The 14,720-nt window shown below is 43.9% G+C and overlaps 1 long non-coding RNA gene and 1 pseudogene across 1 annotated transcript; both read right to left on the bottom strand.

Moving 5' to 3' along the window:
- Positions 1-7,495: 7,495 nt before the first annotated feature.
- LOC120676972 lies at positions 7,496-10,071 on the bottom strand. Its single transcript, XR_005676060.1, has 2 exons — positions 9,508-10,071; positions 7,496-7,772 (listed from the first exon to the last, which is right to left on the bottom strand). It is a non-coding gene; the product is annotated as an uncharacterized LOC120676972 (long non-coding RNA).
- A 1,252-nt stretch (positions 10,072-11,323) lies between these two features.
- On the bottom strand, positions 11,324-12,691 carry LOC120674219 (annotated as a pseudogene).
- Between the last annotated feature and the right edge of the window lie 2,029 nt (positions 12,692-14,720).

Below are 14,720 nucleotides of genomic sequence, written 5' to 3'. Positions count from 1 at the left end.
ACGCCAAAACTGTTGGTATAGGACACTCTCCGGAGCGAAGAGGTCACAACAGCTCGGATGGCAGAAGGCGAAGCCGTATGCGAAATGGCAGCAAATGCAATAATGACACGAAAATTAAAGCAATAGCAAGTTTGCTCTGTATTCCATAAAATAATTTGTATAGTTACAGGGGTGGTATTTGAAGCCCTACAGCTCACCTACCCACTTGGTAAAATTCCCTTGATGCCCCCTAACTGCCCCAAATACAGAATATTCCATGGGCTCTTAGGTAATATCGAATCTACAAACTCTCAGTGGATTACAGCTGGCCCGATATGTGGGTCCTAGTCTTGTTCCCGATCCTTCGCCACCAGATGCCCTCGACCATGGATTCGGCTCTGGACCTTCGTCGAGCGAGTCCGCCACTCTTCTTCCGCCTGGTTTCCACCCATCCTTGAACCTTCGCTTCGGATCCTTCGCGATCGAGCAGGACGGAGGTTGACAGTCTCGACGATGGGCGGGACCTTCGTCGATGATACTTCGCTCCGAAGCCTTCGCTTCGATGTCTTCGCTCTCGATCGCCGGCGCCTTGTCGCGAACCAGCATCTTCGCACCGCGCCGAAGGTGGCTTCCCCAACAGTCCTATTGTTCTATCCATTTTCTGGCCACCGCTATTGTGGATTAGTTCAATTTGGATCAGAGATGATTGAAGTATGGTTATGTTCATGATTCTGGCCACCGCTGTTTTGTGAACATTTAATCATAGCTTTGCTACTCTAGTTCATTAACTAGCCACCGCTGCGGTGGGCTAGGTTAGCAAAGAAAGCTGATCAGTGGTATAGTTTTTGTTGTGCCAAGATAAATAGTAAATGAGCTACCGTTGTGAATTATTTCAGATAAGTTTAAGGGCTGACACTTCTAATATTCTGATTATTCAGAATTCAATGGAAGCTCACAAAGAAGGATGGAAATAGAGAAGAAAATCTTAATGAGATATAGGATAAGTTTTCTCTATATCGATAACTTGAGATGAGATATATATCTATCTATATGTATATATATGATTTGATATATATATATATCGTGCCATAAGTATTTCTCCAATTTTCATTCAAACTCAGTTAAGGATTTACATTAGTTGTGTAACCATGATGGAAATACGTAATGTTTAATGATAGTTTAAGTTTTGGGCACAAAAGTAATAGCCTCAGTTATTTTAAGATTAATGGATGTGAATTTTGAACAATTCATATCATGTCAATTTTCTGATGGAGTCAAGGCAATAGGCTGTAATGGGTCTACAAGTTTTGAAACGTGATTCCAAAAGAAACTAAGATGCTAAGTTCATGGGTAACTATGATTCATTTTATAAAGTAAAGGTGGATTAATAATTATCTTGATACTCTAAGGTGAATATTTCCTCCCTAAGCTGACTAAAGTAAGAATGCGTTCCTAGTTTTTGGGGGAACATAATACTAAGATGGGACCATAGTGATTATTGGGATTTGTCACTAAATGGCGTATGTTAAGAAAGACTCTAAAGTGACAACATGTGAATGTATACACAGCCATGCCTGTTCTGTTTGCGTGATATAGCAAATTTCGTTATAAGAATAAAGTTAAGAATAAGATAAATAGGAAGATGTTCCTAAGGTTTCAGTTTTGAAGCTCTATGCTAAGCTCTATAAGTAATTGACTTAGCATGACAAGCCGTAATGCTTGACAAAACTTTATTAGTTTTAGTCCAGGAGAGGTCCACTGGAAAAAGGTGTTAAAAGATAGAAACACCATAATAACATACTTATTTAATTAAGTTACTATTTAGACAAGATTTTGTAACAGATATAAATGTGCACAATTAGTCTTATATCTTTTCACTCTTACATATATGAGCAATTCTGCAGAAAGCTCTAAAACAAGATTGGCATAATTAAGGCCAATTTTGTATAGCATGTTTGTAAGGATCGATGGACCAAGAGGGGGGTGAATTGGGCCTTTTTTAAATTCTAAAACAAAGTAAAGCAACCTTAACCTATGCAATGCTAGTAGGGCACCAATTCACCAACCGGATAACTAAGCTACCTACACAAGCTAAGAGAGATAAAACAAAGTAAAGCCTAGCAAGATAGAGCTAAGTTATGATCTCTAAGTCAAGCACATGAGTAAATTGCATGAAAGAAAATGCTTGAATAAAGAGAGCGGACAAGAGACGACCGGATTTTTTCCCGTGGTATCGATGTGTTGGCACACACCCCTAATCCACGTTGCGACACTCACAAAGAGTATTGTCACCTCCCAAGTCACCGAGACGAGGGCGCTCACTAAGAGTCTCCGTTCACCATCCCGGCGTGGTGGAGATCAAGCCACGTACAATCTTCTTCTCCGGGCTCCCACAATCCTTGGCAAGCTCCGCGAGAAACACCTCGATCACCGAGATCGCCTAGGTGATGCCAATCACCAAGAGTAACAAACTAAGGCCTTCACTTGAGCAAGAACCGATCACCAAGAACGGATGCACACTAGCTTCTCTCTACTCTAGTCCTTAATCTTGCTTCTTGATTGATTGAATGCACAAGTATGTGAATGATGAAGCTCAAGGTTGCTCTTGACTATGGTATGAGTGTTTGGATGTTGCCTGGTGTCAAGAGTGGGCGAAATGACCCATTGGAGGGGTATATATATGCAGCTCGCACAAATAGAGCCGTTGGAGAAAAGCTGCCAGAAAACTGCGTAGCGCCGGTTAATCCGACGTCCCTCCAATTGCATCGTCGGTTTAACCGGTGGATGTAAACTGCCTCTTCTGAAAACTAGCCGTTACAACTGGGGCAGATTAACCGACGTAGCATCGGTTTAACCGGTGAGTGTAGTTGTCCACTGAACCACTGAAAAACCAAGTCTCTGGACAACTGCACCGACGTTAACTCAAACCTATCGTCGGTTTAACCGATGAGTACAACTTTTGAATTTCTCTGAAAAACCATCTCACTGGTCAATTGCACCGACGTCTTGATTCAAACATCGTCGGTTAATCCGGTGAATAGAACTTGAATTGCCCTGGAAAAACCAACTCTGGACTAATGCACTGACGTTAAATTCAAACACGTCGGTTTAACCGGTGTATTGAATTTGTCCAGACTCTGCTGACTTCGTTTAACCGACGTATAGAAAATTGAGAGCGTCGGTTAAACCGGTGTATAGACTTTTTCTGATTTTATCTTTTCTGATTTGAGTCTTGAATGAAATCCAAATATTCTTGAGATATAGTTTGAGAACCACTTATTTGAACTTCTAGAAACCTGAGTGACCATAGTGTGCATCCATTTTCAAATGACCATGTCCATGCTCAAGTTACTAAGCCTTAACCCCTCTTAATAGTGCGATCACTACAAAACTATAAAACCTATACTAACCTAAGTGTCCTTCTCAACCTTGTGACACTTAGGACTAGAAAGATCCTTAGCCTTGACATATATAAGTTGAAAAACCGAGATCGCCTTTTAGAATAACCGAAATTGAGGGGCCTCTTTTGACATATGACCAAATGAGCGATAATGGTCTATTAAGCTGCACAAACTCATTAGTCACAATAATGGTTGTCATTAATCACCGAAACATACCTTGAGGGCCTAGATGCTTACAATGTTTTAGGCAGGCATGTGCAATATATATATTCTGGTAATATTAATGTATTAACATTGGTTTTGAATCAATGTCGCTGTTTAATAACAGTATTCCCTTAAAGTAACAACTTTTGGTTGATGGTGTCAAGCCCATTGATATTTATAACTATTATGTTGTGAATAAAGGGTCCCAGGATCAAGTCATTTTAATGCATTAAGTAAAATTGCTAGCAACATGACTAACTGAGGGTTTTATCTCTTATCCTACTTTCGCGAAAATTAGCATGGATTTGATGATAAACCTGAAATGTGATTCTAGATGAGGCCGAATAATTAAACTCCCAAAATAAGTTAAGTAAGTGTTCTATCGAGGTACTGTAGTGGACTTTGGTTAATGGTGTCCCAGTATTTCTGTAATGTTTGCCAATGACTCATTTGCTGGGTTTTGCTATGGTATTGAGTGTGAACATAAGGCGAATAAAAGTTTAAGTTTAAGATTAAGATTGTTCGATTAAGTGGGAGATTATTGATCCATGTGTATCCACCTTCACGTGATCAATGTTTTGAACATTATAAAGAATAACTTGTTGACCTTCGGTCAAGGGGGAGAATGTTGGAATTATTGACCTCGGTCAAGATCTAATTGGGCCGAAAGTCCCAATCCTAATCCAATTATTAATCTCTGTTAGTTGCCTTTGATCGGGAGGCAAACTCAGCCCATTTAAGGGTCCGGCCCCAAGCCTACAACACTATATAACCAAGGGAAAACCCCTGGTTTTCTCTAATTGTGATTACTCACGAGTTAAGCCATCAAGGTTAGCGTATCCTTAACCTAACCGATCTCTAAGGTGCTGGAAGGCTTGGAAGCACGGTGTCCCTCAATCTGCATCGACATCCACCCTGCTCTACTACCTCTACGGCACCAACGGGAGTTGTTGCTCGTCATCTACATCAAGATCTTCAACAACAGAGGCATCCGTGATGGCTATTAGTTCTGGTTGGTCATTAAGTAATTAATTCCGCATTAAGATTAATTAGTGATCATGATTAGACTAAGCTAAGATCCTGTTTATGGTTAATTAGTTCTAACAGTTGCTAGCTTCGATGGTGGTACATCTTCCCTGTATTTTTAATTTGTTATGCTGTAAAAATTTGTCCAATAATATGATATGATCTACAATTTTGTTTTTCCATATAAATCTTTAGGTGGTACTAGAATATAAAATATAGACCCAGGTGATGAGAGGAGAAAAAAGATGATAGAAAGATACACAAGTTTGACGGAAGAGGGTCAAGCGTGCAAAGACTAGGGAGAACTACCATCACAGGAAAGCTACATCCAAATCAAGCATATCGATTGAATGTGCCTCTGGTAAGAAATGGAATCAATGGATGATCGTAATTTAGTCTATGCACAATGTTCATCGATTTGCTAACAGTTTGTACGCATGTATAGGGGGCCATGCTCGACCATCTTCCATTGAGTGACACAAATAATAGCCAATCTGTCCAGGCGTGTTTCTCGTGAGTCTACTTGTGTGCTCGCAAGGATGAACAAGACTATTGATCCAACTGGAAAGAACACCAAGAACATTGTCTATAGAGATATGCTGGAGTCATGAGGTGTGTTTGGTTCTATTTTTATTGTCCATAAGTATCAATATTTGCTCCACTCATCATATTGTATCCAATACATTGATCTTACTTATTTTTTGTGAAAGTTAATAAGTAGACAACATCTGGATAAAATTGATGTTTGTGTGGTACAACTGGTGGTTTTTTCTGTGGTTAGCAGATTAAACGAAAGACAGCATGTAGATTTCTTATATGGAAATAGCATGAGCACAATTAAGTGTCTCCTTCTAAAAGTTGTATCCAAATGATTAGATAAGTATTGAACGGTCATGTAGATTTATAGTACATATATATTATATATATTTAAAGTATATATATATATATATATACTTTAAATATATATACGGTAGCGCTATTTTACACCCTAGGTGTAGAATGGGATTCTACACCCAACCAACTCAACATCCAGCCAGCTAACCAACGAACCGATAACCCCACCGCTCCGCCCCGTCCCCCACCTGTTCAGCTTCTTCCTTCACGAGCACGAGTTGCGAGCGGCGCAGAGCGCCGCGAGCGACGAGTGCGAGACCTCCCTGGATCGGCGGTGCGTAGGGCCAGTGGGAGTTGCGGGTGCGCATGCCGGCGATGGCAGCAGAGCGCGGGGCTGGTGGGAGCTGCAGCTCTCGGGCCCATCGACGGCGCGCAGGCCTGTAGCAGTCGCGATGATTCGCGAGCAGGAGTCGCGAGCGCGCTCTGCGCGGCGAGCGGCGAGTGCGAGCCTTCTCCGAATTGACGGCGCACGGGCCAGGGGCAGCGGCGATCTGCAAAGAACGAGCTGCGAGTGCCAGCCTTCTCCGATGGCGCGCGGTGGCGGCGGCGGTGTGGCCAGTAGCAGCGGTGCGAAGAGTAGATGGGGGTGGAGCCTGCTGCAAGATGGGGCGGCGTGGGGGGAGGCAGCTGCGCAGCCGGCGGGATTGGCGGTGACGGGCCGGCCAACAAACTGCAGTGGAATAATAGCCAGGCGCTCAAGCTTGATGATCTCATTGAAGCAAGCCGTGGCAGCGGGAGGTGCAAGCTCTCAGAGAGCCGGATGCTCGAGGGCCCGCGGGTGGTGGTGACGCAGTCTGCACAACCCTACTGCTCGGTAGCCGGCGGTGGGACCTGCTTGTGTGTGTGGGGGGTGGCGGGGGAGTGAGCAGCGGCGGCGCGTGCCGCCATGCCGAGGCCGTAAGGAGGCTGTACCAGGGTGAGCAGATTTGGGGGTTGAAAATTACTGAAACATTCGACTTTTCCTTTCAGTAATTGAGCTATTCCACCACAAATATAACTTCTCTCCGTGTATTTTGCTGTGTTGAGTTCAGTAGTTTATAGCATGATTTTTGGTTTTGTTCTTAGTCATCGATTGCTGGTTCAATAGTCTAGTATTTTTTTTCAATTGTTCAAAAAAACATTGGATGTTGCATATGATGAGTTCTACAGAGTATATATCAAGCTTGTTGGTTTTCCTATCAAGAAAGAATAGGACAAGGAAGAATAGACAACAATTTAATTACTTGTTCAAGGGGGTCACAATGCTAAAGTTGTGCTAGAACGGCAGGGGAATGAAGGGCCTGCACCATTGTTGAATTCAATAATTCAAAATACTGAACTACCGCATTTACGAATTACTGAGTTGACATACATAAGCATAAGTGGATCTGCATAAAAAATACTGAGCAATTGCCGGTACACCATTGTTGAACGTAAAAAATCATGTAAGAAAATAAGAAAATTATTAAACGTATATAATACTGAATAACTGAAGAAATTACTATAAATTGCATAAAATACGAAACTACAAATTGCATAAAATACTGAATAGGCGCTCTTGGATCCAAACATCAGCTGAATAGTTTTTTCTAAGTCTCTCGGTAAGTGAATCAAAACACAGGGGTTATATATACATCCAAAAATATTGAAATCATAGAAAATCATCCCATCCCCCCCTCAAATTTGTAACAATTACTGGCTTGCGTGGAACACTAACTAACTAGATCTATATTGATTACTGAATCTACGTATGCATATGTATTACTGGATCTGTATATAAAAAAGTACTGAATAATTGGATCTCATTTTTTTGAATCCATCCAATGTAAAAAATGGTGTAGGTGAAAAAGTCTCGAGTCACCAAAAAAATGTGAACAGAAAATTACTGTATGTACATAAAGAATACTGAATAACTGGATCTCCCTATTACTGAATCCAAGCACTATTACTGAATCCAAGCATGTATAGGGGTGTTACTAGAAAATAATGATTCACCAGCAACACCAGAGAAATAATGGAGAAGTGCATACTGCAGAAATAAAAAGGCTTCTATGGATTACTGAATCCAAACATATATATGTATTGTCCAGGCTACACATATGTACAAATATTAGTCACAATTAACTGTATCATGCCGCCTTCAAAAAAATCTTAAAAATACAATTGAGGCCTCTTAGTCTTCACTTGGAATCCTCTCCCTTGTGAAGTTCAGTACTATCACTATCATGTGCATGAGGTGATGGAGTTGGAAAAAGGGTGTCATGCCATATGAACCTGCCACTAGTAAAACTTTGAAAAGATTATTGACAAAAACGGAGCAAGACCCGCAGGATATTGAATTATCGGGTTACTGCTTTACTGAGAATAACTAGAGTGCTACATAGTATTACTAGTTTACAAAGAATTACTGAAAAATAAGCAAGAAATTCTAGGGAATTCAGAGATTACTGATATTTGTAACTATTACTGGATTACTGAACACATATCGTAAGCGAGGGCGGTAGGGTGACCATACCCCATATCCAACAGAATTGAGGTTTAGTTCTTTATCATCAAGCATCAGTAATAAAAAAATACTGGGCTATCTACGAAACCTAAAAAATTACTGATACTAAATCCTAACAAAAACTACTAGCCTAACTACCAAACATTGAGCACTGTTTAGAGCATAAAAAATATTCAGTAATCGCCAATAAAAATGGGGTGATTTTGAGTATTAAATATTACTCGTGTTGTTCTCACCTCAATTTGTTAGCGTCGTTGCTTACTTAATGACTAGCTTGATGGGATCCACGTGTCTTCATTTCCAATATACCCCAAGAAAACCTAGAACTTATATATGGAACAAAAATTGCGTAGATGATTCAGTAATTAGTCTATTCAAACTATGTTGAGTATCTGGCTCTAGATGATTCGTGAGATGATTGAGCTCATTAGTTTTGGTTACTGAGCTCTATTTCAATCTCGTGTAGTTCGGTAGTCTAGTATTTCATTACTGAACTACTAGTTCGATAGTCTAGTATTTCATTGCTGAACTACTAAACTACCTACTCAGTTCACATCATCAGTGCTCGGAATCGGAAAAAAATACTGGCCTAACAACTAAACCTAATAAATTACTGATACTACTGGCCTAACTACTCAATTTTGAGCGTCAACATTCAATAATTTCCGATAAAACAATAGTGTTGGGAATATTACTTAGTCTAAGCAAAACAAGCCTCTGTATTGCTAAACTAGCAAAAAAAATTACTGACACTAGATGCTAAATATAACTACTATACTAACTCATGTTTTTGAGTTGGTAGTTTATGGCATGGATATCAGTATCCTGCTTTAGATGGTTCAGTAAATAGCCTATTCAAACTATGTTGAGTTACTAAATATAAAAAATCGCACGAGTTCAGTAATTTTTTTTAGTTCCTGTAGTTTTTGTTATTGAGCTCTATTCAATCTCATCTATTCAACCTCATGTAGTTTAGTAGTCTAGTGTTTCGTTGTTTGATCCAGTAATCCAATAATAGCTACTGAAGTACTGTACTAACTCAAAGCACAGCAATGACCGAAAATTACCGATACTAGACTAAAGTATTGAGCCTAAAGTAAGCAATAAAAAGAATAATTATGCTTGCATTAACAAAATTACTGAACTGAAAAAATAAAAATACTTACAGAACTACTAGACTAACTACTCGATTCATATATCATCAGTGCTTAGCAATAAAAAAACTAGACTAACTACTAAATCTAACAAATTACTGATACTAAATCCTAACAAAACTACTGGCCTAACTAGCAAACGTTGAGTGTGGTTTAGAGCATCGAAATATTCAGTAATAAATTAAAATGGGCATGTGATTTTGGATATTGAGCATTACGCTCACTATTCCCACTAATTTGTCAGTGTCGCTGCGACCAGTTTGATGGAATCAGCGTGTTCATTTTCAATTGAGCATACATATAGATATGAATTCCAGATTAGAGGATTGCAAAAATTAGAAAAATGATGCGGTGTGATGCTCACCGGAGTACCTCGTGAAGGATCAGGACGCTTCTTTAACCTGCTGCTCGTCAGGACCATGCAGGGGAGGGACGGCAAGGTGCGCAGAGTAGGGATGCTTTCAGGCAGCATTCCCACAGATCGAGGTGCAAGGGCCAAATGCAAGGATGGGGAGAACGCCGGCATCTGAAACCCCGAGACACCGCTCGGTGCGCGAAGGGCCCAGGCGGGTGTGTGGAGACCGCGGCGGCCGCTCGCCCCGCCGCACTCCATCACCGGTGCCGTACCCCCGGCCGCTCGAGGACGCCGACGAGCAGCCTCCGCACCACGCCGCTCAATGCCGCCGCAGCCACGCGATGCTGCTCGCTGCCGCTGCAGCCTCCGCGCCCCGCTTGCCGCTTCCGCTTCCGCGCCCCGCCGCTCGCCGCCGCTGCAGCCTCCGCGGCTATCCCGCTATTAGCCGCCGTGCTACCTCTAGCTCGAGGCCGCCGCGCGCGCTCCTGCCGCTCACGGAGGCCGTGTTGATTTTTGGATCGGGAAGAGGTCGGGTTTGGGGAGGAGACGAGGGGGTGATTGGAGCGGGCGTGGGCCGAGTGGGTTCGGAGTGGGTCTGGCGCGGGGGAAACTGGCTCGGTCGGTTGGTTGGCTGGCTAGAGTCGGTTGGGTGCTGGGTGTAGAATATTATTCTACACCTAGGGTGTAGAATAGCATATATATATATATATATATATATATATATATATATATATATATATATATATATATATGTATAGAAAGATACCCATTTATGTGGATGGAAGTAATTCCATGGCCTTCTAAATATTGCACCAATTTAATTGGAAATGTATTGGATGACTATGTTTGTAGGAGGAAAAGAACTTTTTATTCTTAATATTTATATATTATTGTTATTTAACCTTCTATACAGTACTCTGATACATTTAGAAAATGTATTGATTAGGCAATCAATCACCCTAATTGATTCAAATCCATTTGGAATGGTATTGACCGGCCAATAAATCTCCATAATTGATTCAACTCGATTAGGAAAGGTTTTGGTGGGATATGTTTGAAGATTAACTTTTATAATCTTGGTCCCATCCAATTAGGAAAATATATTGACAGGCCAAGCTATTCATGTGAGGGCCAATAATACATAGGGCTCTTTGTGTAGAGATATATATCTTCTATGATCAAATTTTCATTCAATAAAAATATATAAAAAACTTAATTTTTAGTTTTTAATTTAATCAAATTATTTTCAAATAATTATTTTCAAACACGTGCCTAGGTACACGCATCTTCATTAGTTGTGGTAGTAGTAGTAGTAATAATAATAATAATAATAATAATAATAATAATAATAATAATAATAATAATAATATGATAAACTATATTTTCATAATATATCTATTCGAAGTTATATGAACTTATTAAATTTAAGAAAGTTTGACTCAGTTCAAATTATAATTACATTTTTTGAGGAATGGAGGTAGTATGATGTATGAAATCTTCTGCCGAGTGCTGACCGCCTGACCGTTATGAATTCCCATCCCCGGGTAGTTGGCATTCCCGCGACGACGTACAAAGCTTCTGGCGGCCGTAGAGGATCCTTCGAGATCTGGAATCGTTGCTACAGGCATGGGCTGAGGATGGACCTTGACAAAAACCGTAGGAAGCTTGCAAGACCGTAGAAAACAAGTTCTCACTGTCATGATGTGTTTTTTCTACTTGTTTGATGGCAATACGTGATGGATATGTTAGCATTTCTGTTTTTTTTAATCCAGAAGCATACAAATGGGGTGTCAGGGAGGTCTTTGTTAAGATTAATTAGGAATAATAGTGTCACACACATTTTATTCCACGTATCTCATTGATCTTAGCACACCTGACAGACAAAGGCTAATAATGATCACCATCAAACAAATGCTAATCACTCCTTTGGCACAACCTTGATGCCCTTGACGAGGAGCCCCCTCTTCCACTGCCCGCCATCGTACTCGAACAAGGAGATCTCCACCTCGCCCTCCTGCCCCGGCAGCACTTTCAGCTCCCCGGCCTTGAGCTCCATCCACTGGTTCCTGGGCCTCTCTTGCAGCTTATCCTTACGCTCCTGCACCGTCCTGTCGGGGAGCTTGAGCCGGAGGTTCACCGGCGCGGTCCACCCGTACGCCGGCTCGGTGAGCATCACCTCGAAGGCGACGTCGTAGTTGACGCCCGGTGTGAGGTGGGAGAGCTCCAGCTTCCCGTGGATCTCCAGCCAGCACACGTTCAGCAGCGACGCCGCCTCGATCTCGGAATCACTGATCAAATTGGGACATGTCAGACGTTTAGACGTGTCAGGTTCAGGACAGAGCAACAGAGTCAGTCACTGAACAGAGTCCTGAAAACAACAAAATGCTCATGCAGGCATAGCCTTATCCTTTTCTCACTTTTTTGGCACTCCAGAAATTTGCACAATCTCGTGCCGGTTCGTCTAGAGAGAGAGAGAGAGGATAGTTTCTGCAGCAGAGCATTACCTTGTTTCTTTCAGGGGATGCCAGCTCCTGTATCTGGGGTCCTCACTCCAGGTAATGGACAGCCCTCTGGGGAACAGCATGAAGCAGTTGCACCTGGTTTTCTCGTGCACCCAGTACTTCTGCATCAATCATGCACGAAACCAACACAAACACTGCAGCTGTAACGATTCTGTACAGCCAAGCACCAAAGATTCAGGTGTGTTCATGGCTGAAATTTACCTTTGTTTTCCCAGCCAGGTAGATCCCTGCGCCGTGCACCTGATCCTCCAGCTCACCTGCGGTGGCGGCCTTCTCCTGGGCCACGATCTCGTGGAACATGTGCGGAGCCGGCGCCCGCTTCGACTGGGCCTGGTTGCTGTTGCTGCCTGTGCCGGAAGCCCGGAAGCGGTGCTGCTCGCCGCCACCGCCACGGCGCGGCCCTCGCCGGCGCGCGACGAGTCGGACGACGTCTCATGCCGCGACGGCGACGCCCCCATTTCCCGCCGGCCTGACCAACTGAAAATCTCCTGCGTGCCGTGGGATGAAAGCTCAGCTGATGACCACCGGCATATATAGGTGCGGGCAGAGGAACCAGGCGGCGAGAGCGTGGATGAGCAAGCTGTTCTGAAGCAGCCGCGCGCTTTACGATTCCTGAAAAAAGAAACGCAGAGGGAATGCAACCATCCTGACTTTTGCCGCGGTGGACGGCCGGCGAGATGTGTCCAGAAGATCGATGTCAGCAGGCGATCGAGACGGTATAAAGCGCTTGCGGCGGGGGAAAGCTAGGAACTGAGCCTGTTCTTTTGCTCCAGCTTTGTGCACAGAATCTGATTCGAGATGATGAATTTTGCGCACGGAGACAGTGGCAGCCATTTGCTTCAGGAGAATCTAGCTTTCGGGTGAGGGTGGCCAGGATTTGCATGCTCCTGTGCCCGCTAACGCTGTGCGCTACAGCGATGAGCGGTGAGCGCAGCCGCAGCCGGTGACATGTTTAGCAAGTCCAAGGTTCAGAGAGACTGGGAAAGCGTTAAAGATCAGGTGAACACCAGAAGGGGAGGAGATCGACGATTCGTTAAGAGTACTCGTTTCGTCGATCTTCTCTCGTGCGCATTTCGTCGACCACGTCCTCGCCGACGGTGAGAGCTTAGCCTCACACCCCGGACCGCATGGAGGAAGAAGAATAGAAGAGGGAGGGGGAGATGGGCCAGTGGACCTGGGCCCTGAAGCTTGCCCACAAAAACCTGGCCTTGGGTCCAGTTCCCATTCTTCTTTCTCTTCTTTGATATGCTGAATTAAGGGAAGCAGCCCACTTATCAAAGGCCCATTGGTTAGGGTAGGGTTTCTTGACCGCAGTAGGCACAGGAAATAAAACAGCAATTGGAAGGACTTGCTCGCCGCTAGGCGAGAGCTATGACCTAGGCGACTAGGGCTGGGCGACTTGGACGGTGATCATCTCCGTCGAAGGCTTTCCACCGACACCGTGCCCTCCTCTTGATCCGATTGATCTCCCTCTGCTCGGGCTGACCAAGGGGTTGATTTTACTCAGCTTCCCGGCCTTGGCAGGTGAGAGATCTGATCTACAAGGGGTCGGCAGTGAGTGGATCATGGCAGCGGATTCATCGCAAGCGAGGGCTGGAAGGAGGGATGTTGAAGTGGAAGAACTGCTCCAGAAACTCGAGCTCAGCAAGACGGAGCGAGAGGGCATGGTCCTGCAGAAGGAGGAGAGCGCTGGTTTGTCGGAGATCAAGTGGATGGCGGGCTCCGGTACGGGGCGCCGCCCAGAACAATGAGTTGCATAAGCTGGAACTGTCATGGTCTGGGCAATGCTGTGACAGTCAAGGAACTTCGCGATCTCGCGAGGAAGTTTGCCCCGATGGTGTTTTGTGTTCTTGAAACCCCAATCCACAAAGCACGTGTCGAGTCGTTAAAAGGTACTCTAGGTTTTGATAATTCCTTTGCTGTCAGTAGTTCCGGCCGCAGTGGCGGGCTGGGGATTTTTTGGAATAATAAAACTAGAGTGGAGATTTTACCGTACTCGCAGTACCATATCGATGCAATTGTTACTGAGTACGGGAAGGAACCATGGAGGTTGACATGTGTTTATGGGGAGGCTCAGACCACAGAGCGACATAAAACATGGGATATGTTGAAATTTATCAAGGCCTCATCGCATCTTCCTTGGGTATGTATTGGAGATTTCAACGAAGTTCTGCATAGGGACGAACATTGTGGCGTTCAAGAGCGCAGCCACGCGCAAATTGCAGGATTTCGTGAGATGGTGGATGTGTGTGGGCTGTATGACCTTGGATTTGAGGGGCGTAAGTGGACCTTTGAGAAGAAAGTTGCTGGGGATCCTTCTGCCGTGTTCGGCTGGACCGCGCATTGGCCACAGCTAATTGGTGTATGTGTTTTCCGCTGGTGCAGCTAACTCATCTTACTGCAGCAGCATCGGACCACGATCCAATACTGCTCCGCTGGGAGCAGAAATCGGAAAGAGGAAGGAGAAGACGAAGTAAGATTTTTAGGTATGAGGTAATGTGTGAGTCCCATGATGAGTTTGCTTCGATGCTGGCTCAAACCTGGCAGGGCGCAGGGACGGCACACACACTGCAGGAGTTGCATGACAAACTGGTGTCGGTGGCTGGCGGTCTTAGTGCGTGGGACAATAGCATCTTTGGCCATGTCCGACGGGAGCTGAGATCGCTGAACGCCGAACTTGGACGGCTGAGATCGGACCCC

Source organism: Panicum virgatum, chromosome 5N (assembly GCF_016808335.1).
Source record: "Panicum virgatum strain AP13 chromosome 5N, P.virgatum_v5, whole genome shotgun sequence".
Classification (NCBI taxonomy): domain Eukaryota; kingdom Viridiplantae; phylum Streptophyta; class Magnoliopsida; order Poales; family Poaceae; genus Panicum; species Panicum virgatum.
The sequence above is the reverse complement of the archived record's forward strand: the minus strand, read 5'-3'. Positions and strand labels throughout refer to the sequence as shown.